Raw genomic sequence first — 6,404 nt, 5'->3', positions numbered from 1 at the left:
GTGGTAACCAGATTTTGTTTTACTGTATGGCTCTTAGCAACATGTTTCCAGCATTCTGCTCACTCTGTTGTTGAGTTCACACTTTGAACGTCTAGAGCTATAGATTGCTCTGCTTTCTCATACATGACTTTGTCAAAACTATTAGAGTCGAATCTTGGAATGCAGAGTTACTGATTTTGTTTCAGGCTGAAGCAGGTCTGCATTGACCATCTTTGACTGCTATGAATGCCAAGCACCCACTATTCTATAATGCCATTATAAGATATTTGCAGAAAATTGTAGATAATAATTAGCTGGATTTTTTTAGGTGAGTAAATATATATATACACACACACACATTTTCAAGGTTACAATACTTGTATTTAAGGATACCAATATGATACAAGTCCTGAAATGTAAGTAGTAAGACAAAACTGTGGAGAACTATTAATGCAGTCACACGTTTAGCATATTTCTTTATTTTTAAGATGTCTACATTTAAACCACTCGGATTCCACCTATGAAACTGGGTTACAGGATGGACAGCAGGTTTAAAAAATATTTCAGAGCTGTTGCTTTTGCGCTTGAGATCCTTGAAAAGCCAAATAGACTGACTTCTGAAATGAAGTCTTGGGTTTCACTGTTAAAAAAAAAAGAGAAGGAAAAAAAAAAAAAAAAGAAAAATGTTTAATAGCACATATGGCATAATTTCATGTGACATCTGTTTTGTAACAAACAATATTTAGCTCACTTATTTGCTGAATGATACAGTACATGCTGCAAACAAAAAGTCCAATGAACAGTTTTACATAGTTTGTAATATATCAATATTTATTGCAAAAGAATGCAAAACTTAAACATTTAAGCATGTTATTGATTGTAATATGCAAAACATTGATTACTGCATGCTGCCAATGCAAAGAAAGTCTACTGAATGCCTTATGGGGTATGAAAATTAGGTAGATTTCTGCAAGAATAACTGATGTCCTCCCACTGGTGACATTTAGGCTTATGCCCCCTCAACCTAATTTGTGTCTTCTTATAGGAGACAGCTGTCAATATATTTAGGATGGTTTAGCTCATAACAGCAGAAATGGTGAGAGCCTATTGGCTTAATTGCATGGAGTGATTGATTCTAATGGAAACAACATTTAGAAACTCAAAATGCACTTTCTGTTGGCAGATCTAATAGAAAATCATAATGAATTGGAGCATCATGCATGCACTGTACTCTCTGCAAGGACTGCAAAAGGACAGTCGTGTGGGGTTATCTATTTAAAAAAATATATATATTAATGTTTAAATAGTTTGTTCAAATAATAAAACGAAGCCATCACAGAGACATGGTCAGGCAGAAATGACAGGGCAGTACTGTAACTGTCAAAGAAAACTGTCCAGGTAAACTGGCTGAAGGCACTGAAATAAATACTAGTATCTGCAGTACTGTGAAAGGGCATAAGATTTCTGCGACCATAACTGGTATCACAAGGCACTTCAAAAGGATGCCCTGAAAGCAAATCATGCTGGGGTGACTCGCACAGGTGCTGTGGACCCCAACAGATGATTACAGCATAGCTTTTCCTTTGAATCCCAAGGACTTTCTTCGAAGTGTGTAGGCTACTGCAGACCACAGCCACTGTTGGACTGAGAGAAGCCAAGCAGGGACTGATGCATGCCTGGAATTAGAGCAGAGCAAGGTCTTTGCCTCTCTGATTCTCCACCTCACCTCTGTGTGCAGCCAAATTACTTTGGTTAGTCCCTGTGATACCTTGCAGGTCTGGGGGTGCCTGTGTGTATGGGCACAAAAGCTTGTCCGGAGCTTTTGGAGGAGATATGCTGGCCCTGTGGGCTGCTCTGGTGTTGTAGAACATGAACCTGCCTGGACAGCAGGAAGGGAAGCCTGTGCCAGCTCTCTTTTCTCTGGGGTGGTAGCAAGAGCTCCAGAGCAGTTGCTCTATGTCAAGCCTTTTGTCCTCTGGCAGTTTCGCACAATAACCTCTCGCCTTTATGGACTCGGTCAAACTGTGCATCTGTCTCTAGTCTGGGACTTCTGGTTTTTGGGTGTTTTTTTTTTTTCCCTCTGCAAAGCACTTTATAGGAATCCTGTTGTTTTCTTCTCCCCATTGTAATTTCCCAAAGACATCATATTTTTTTCTTGAGTATCTGTACTGAGAGTCAGGAGTAGAAAATCTTCTGCTTAACTGCAAATGTGCAGTTTGGCCAGAAGCTGCTGACATTGTTCTATTTTTTTTTCCTTTTCTACTCCTTTAAGCTCTAGAAATGTGTAGGTTCTAAGGGGATTAATATGTGGTTATAGATGAAATGTTTTTTTCTCCCCCCCTTTCCCATAATTAGAAAGGTATGAAAAATCGGATGCAAGATTGAACAGTGTAAATCCTCCAAAATTAAAAACATTTCAGAACTGGAATAAATATTAATAAATTGGAGGCATAATGAAATGCCATAGATACGTAGGGGGAAAAGCAAGCAGGAAAGGAGGGAAGATTTTTATAGACCTTAATTACAGCAGGGTTGTTAGTAAATTTACTGAATTGTAAATGTAAAAGATTCGGATGGCCTGAGTAAAACCACATATTTAAGCCTTCTAAATGAACATTTCTGTTTTTTGAGTAATTTGTACCATCTGTGTCAAAATTCTGAGCCTAAGAAGAAAAAGCAGTGGAACAAATGTTGGTTCCATAAAACAGTCCTAGTTCATTGTTGAAATTGTCACACATTAACATTGCAGGCCATCTGGGTAGACAAAAGACTCTAACCAGATTGCTAAGATGATTTTATTGGTCTGGTATTAATCAGAATGTGGCATAATATTTAAGCTGAAAAAATGATGAGGTGAAGTGGAGTGCCTTTAACTACCCTAACTGTGTGGTAGTTGCACAATAATCTTATTACACCATAGAGCACTGTGTTTCCAAGCAAAGATCCTAATTCTGAAATTGTAAGGAACAAGCTATGTGATATTTCCAATTTATAGTTTAAAATAAAATATGAAACTTAAAGAAGTAATGACTGTTGGCATATTGCAGCGTGGAGATTTAAAGGCCACAGCATGGTTATATTAAATTGCGGTATACCCACAATCATGTTGGAATTAACTTTAATTTCTTTTTGTAACATTGTAAATCAGATTACACTTCATCTCAAAGAATCCAGAACTCGTGATTTACAGTTGATTTTCTGCGTTTTGAATCTCTACACAATGTAGCAGCTGGCCTTCTCTCCAGGATCTAGAGATGAGGGTATCTGTGTGCATGTACGTTATGCTGGGTCTTGAAAATCTTCATCTGCTTTCGACCTCTTGCAGGCGGTTGGAACAGCCACTTTTTAGTATTCTCCATGGTCTTGCCTCTTTCTAGTCTTTCCCCTGTGACTCTCAAAAACTCAATGAGTGCCTTTGTGTGCCTCTCCCCACTCTACCACCACTTTGAAAACCCTGTCTGGCCTTCTCTGCCAAATCTGACACCAAAAAGGCCTCTGAGCATAGAGACACGCTTCCAAGCATTGTGGAAAACCTTGCCCGGGGAACACTTCACACTTTCTCTAATGCATTTGCTGTGATAGCTACCTTGCTGGAGTGAGGTGGGCAGGGCTACTCCCTCTGGAGCTGCCTCAAGGCAGATGGACCTCCCTCATGTGGAGGACCAAGGGTCTAGTGAGGTGGGAAGTGGGGACTCCATCACTAGGTTCAATTGTGGATATGCTCCATGTCTTGCTGAGGAAGGAAAGGACAGTTGCATAGTGGTGATGGTCCTCATCTGTAGCAGATGTCACTGCCCTGGTGACACTGCTTTCCTAGGAGAGGAAGAGCCTGACTGCCTCTGCATCCTGCCCTCATAACATGCACAGAGAATGCTCCTCGAATGCAAGGCTTGACTGCCAGTTGGGCTCTGTACAGCGGAATGAGATTTCCCCGTTTGTAAAATATCTCCGGTCCTGGTTATTATGTAGAGTGCATTCTCTGAAAGCAGCTGTAGCACACTCCTGTGCCATTTTCCTGGCACAAAATATATGGTTGGATGGTTTCTGCTCTGTAGTTTCTATTATGAAAATCTCTCTCGAAAAAAAAAAAGAAGGAAAAAAAAAAAACAGAATAAAACCAGGAAAAAAAAAAAAAAAAGGAAAAAAAAAAAAAAGGAAAAAAAAAAAAAAAAGAAGAAAGTTACTCCCTGCAAAACTTGTATAGAAAAAGACTTAAATTTTCCCAAGTAATAGTATTAGGGTAATTAAATGTGACATCTGATATAGTTAAATAGCGCAGATGCCAAATTAATTTAGGATTTTTTTGCTTTTTGACTCCTGTTTTAAATTATTAATCTGAGAGCAAGGTGAAATTCAAGGAAAAGAGAGACTGTGGAAAAGGGGTGAGGTTATTAAAGCGTTGGCAGTGGAAGATGGGATTGTCTAGCAGGAGGAAAAAAAGAGGGTGAGGGCAGACTGAAACCGAAGGTTGGAAGGCAATAGGCTTGGAACAAGAAGTCACAAGCTGTGGCCAGCGTTTAGACAGTAAACAATGCTCCGGTTCGTGGCCAGGTCTGTGTGGAGGGCTGTACATGGTCTGAGGGGTCTGCCTGGGGCCATTTGTTTTGTGCTAAAGCTCTCCCCCTGGGGCAGATCTGGAACTGAGCCAAACCAACTGGGTTGCAGGTTGAGTTCATTGCAAGGGCAGGAGTGGTCCCGATTCACGTCTTATTATTTTCTATGTGAATTATGCATTCATCAGGCCTAGGATCAGTTGGAAAATGGGTGGCTCAAAGGCACTTAGAATTTCCTTGTCTCTTTCTGACTATGGTTCTCAGGAAATGTTTTGTGAGCCAGTGTTTGCTGGTGACAGACCACTAACGTGTTTGTCTGTAGACAGGTTGGTGTGATGGAGGAAGTATTTCTAAGCATGAATACCCTGGGTAATCGTATTGCGTGATCTTCTGTTGATATGCTGCTTGGCATAAACTTCACCAGCAGGTTTGGTTTTTTTCACTCAGTTCTCATTAATCTTACATTTGAATATTTAGAAATGTTAAATGCTGGTGCTAAAATATGGCTGAAATCTTTGCTGTTTGATTAAAGGTTTTCCATGATTGTGCCTATTTAATGAATGATTTATCAGTCAATGCTGTGGAATTATACAGTATAGTATAAACTATACCTAATTAAACAAAACATTTGGAATTGTTGGTTAGTGTGACAGTGCTGGCCTAGTCCTTGATGACAGATAGCAATGGTGAGAAAATGTCACTGCAGCCATGCAAGTGCTGCGCTATCAGCCACATGCAAGTGAAATGTGGATTAAAATGCTATTAACATAGCCAATTAAACATAGGCATAAACAAACTGGTTAAATCAATAACAGTAGCTGCTGTATGACAGAGCTGGTGCTTTACTGTGGCTTGATTTGCCCATCCGATGGCTGCCCAGAACGACAAAGGTGAAGCTGGGATTTTTTGTGTGCTGGTAGTGAGGATAATTCCCCAGAGTATGAGCTAACCATACCTTCACAGCATGGAGACAGTGCAGCCAGACTGATGCTTAAATGTTATTTTCTTTCCTACCTAATAAAATGGTAGATCCTTTTTTCCCCCTCTTGTCTTTTACCTTTGTTACTGTTACATTTGACATGTCTTCTAGGTCTCTGTAGTGTCTGTGAACTGTGTGTCTCTGTAGTTGCTGTAATTGGTTCTAGTGGCTGAGACGTGAGTCTGGACAAGAGGAAGACTGAGAGTCACCTGAAAGGGAGATTACAAAGGACACAACTAGGTTAGCCACAACACAACAGAGATGGTCTGCTATTGTGCAGCAAAATATTCGACTGTTTCCAAGTCTTGTACATGGCCACTATGACCAGCATGATTATTTCATGCTTTCTCAATATTTTCACTAGTACTAACCTTGGATTTTGGCATTATTTTCTTCATCCTGGAACTATGAAGGCCTCCGTCTTCTGCACCTTTACTTTTAAATGTTTGTTAGACTATTTGGTGATATTTCAGTACCATCTACTCACCAAGGTCTTCTATTTTCTGCTTCAGATCAATATAAATTTGTTTAATTTTCTGTCCAGTGTAGAAACTAAAGTATGTAAAAGTGTTCTTGTTTGGACTAAGAAAGAGTAACCCTGGAATGAGAAGATTGGAAGTGCTTTGAATTTTCCAGGTTTAAATCTAATTTCTCTTTGTGGTCAACTGGCTTAATCCTTTAGCTTTAAAGGATTAAGTGCTACCTATAGTAGATCTCATCCTGATGTCAAGAGATTTCTTTGGATGGCTAGTATCCTAAAGCCCAAAGTCGGGAAAATAATTCCTCTGCAAAAAGTCAGCATTGCTTTATTGAAACCCTCATTCGAACAGTGAGGTGAAGCATCACTGCTCTATTTATCTCTTAAAACCACCTTCTTAATCGCTACTCTATTT

At 39.6% G+C, this 6,404-nt stretch overlaps 1 long non-coding RNA gene across 2 annotated transcripts in view; it reads right to left on the bottom strand.

Annotated features, from left to right (window-relative positions):
* Positions 1-379: 379 nt before the first annotated feature.
* The window catches only part of LOC135184471 (uncharacterized), a 61,100-nt gene continuing 55,075 nt past the window's right edge, over positions 380-6,404 (bottom strand). Inside the window, exons 1-3 of one of the 2 annotated variants that reach the window (XR_010306052.1) lie at positions 5,883-5,950; positions 5,590-5,720; positions 380-619 (exon numbers count right to left, since the gene is read on the bottom strand). This is a non-coding gene — a long non-coding RNA (uncharacterized LOC135184471). Of the gene's footprint in view, positions 620-5,589; positions 5,721-5,882; positions 5,951-6,404 lie in introns of those variants that run through there. The other variant, XR_010306051.1, reaches the window with a different exon arrangement.

This window comes from Pogoniulus pusillus, chromosome 20, assembly GCF_015220805.1.
Source record: "Pogoniulus pusillus isolate bPogPus1 chromosome 20, bPogPus1.pri, whole genome shotgun sequence".
Taxonomy (NCBI): domain Eukaryota; kingdom Metazoa; phylum Chordata; class Aves; order Piciformes; family Lybiidae; genus Pogoniulus; species Pogoniulus pusillus.
This window is presented reverse-complemented; position numbering and strand designations above follow the sequence as displayed.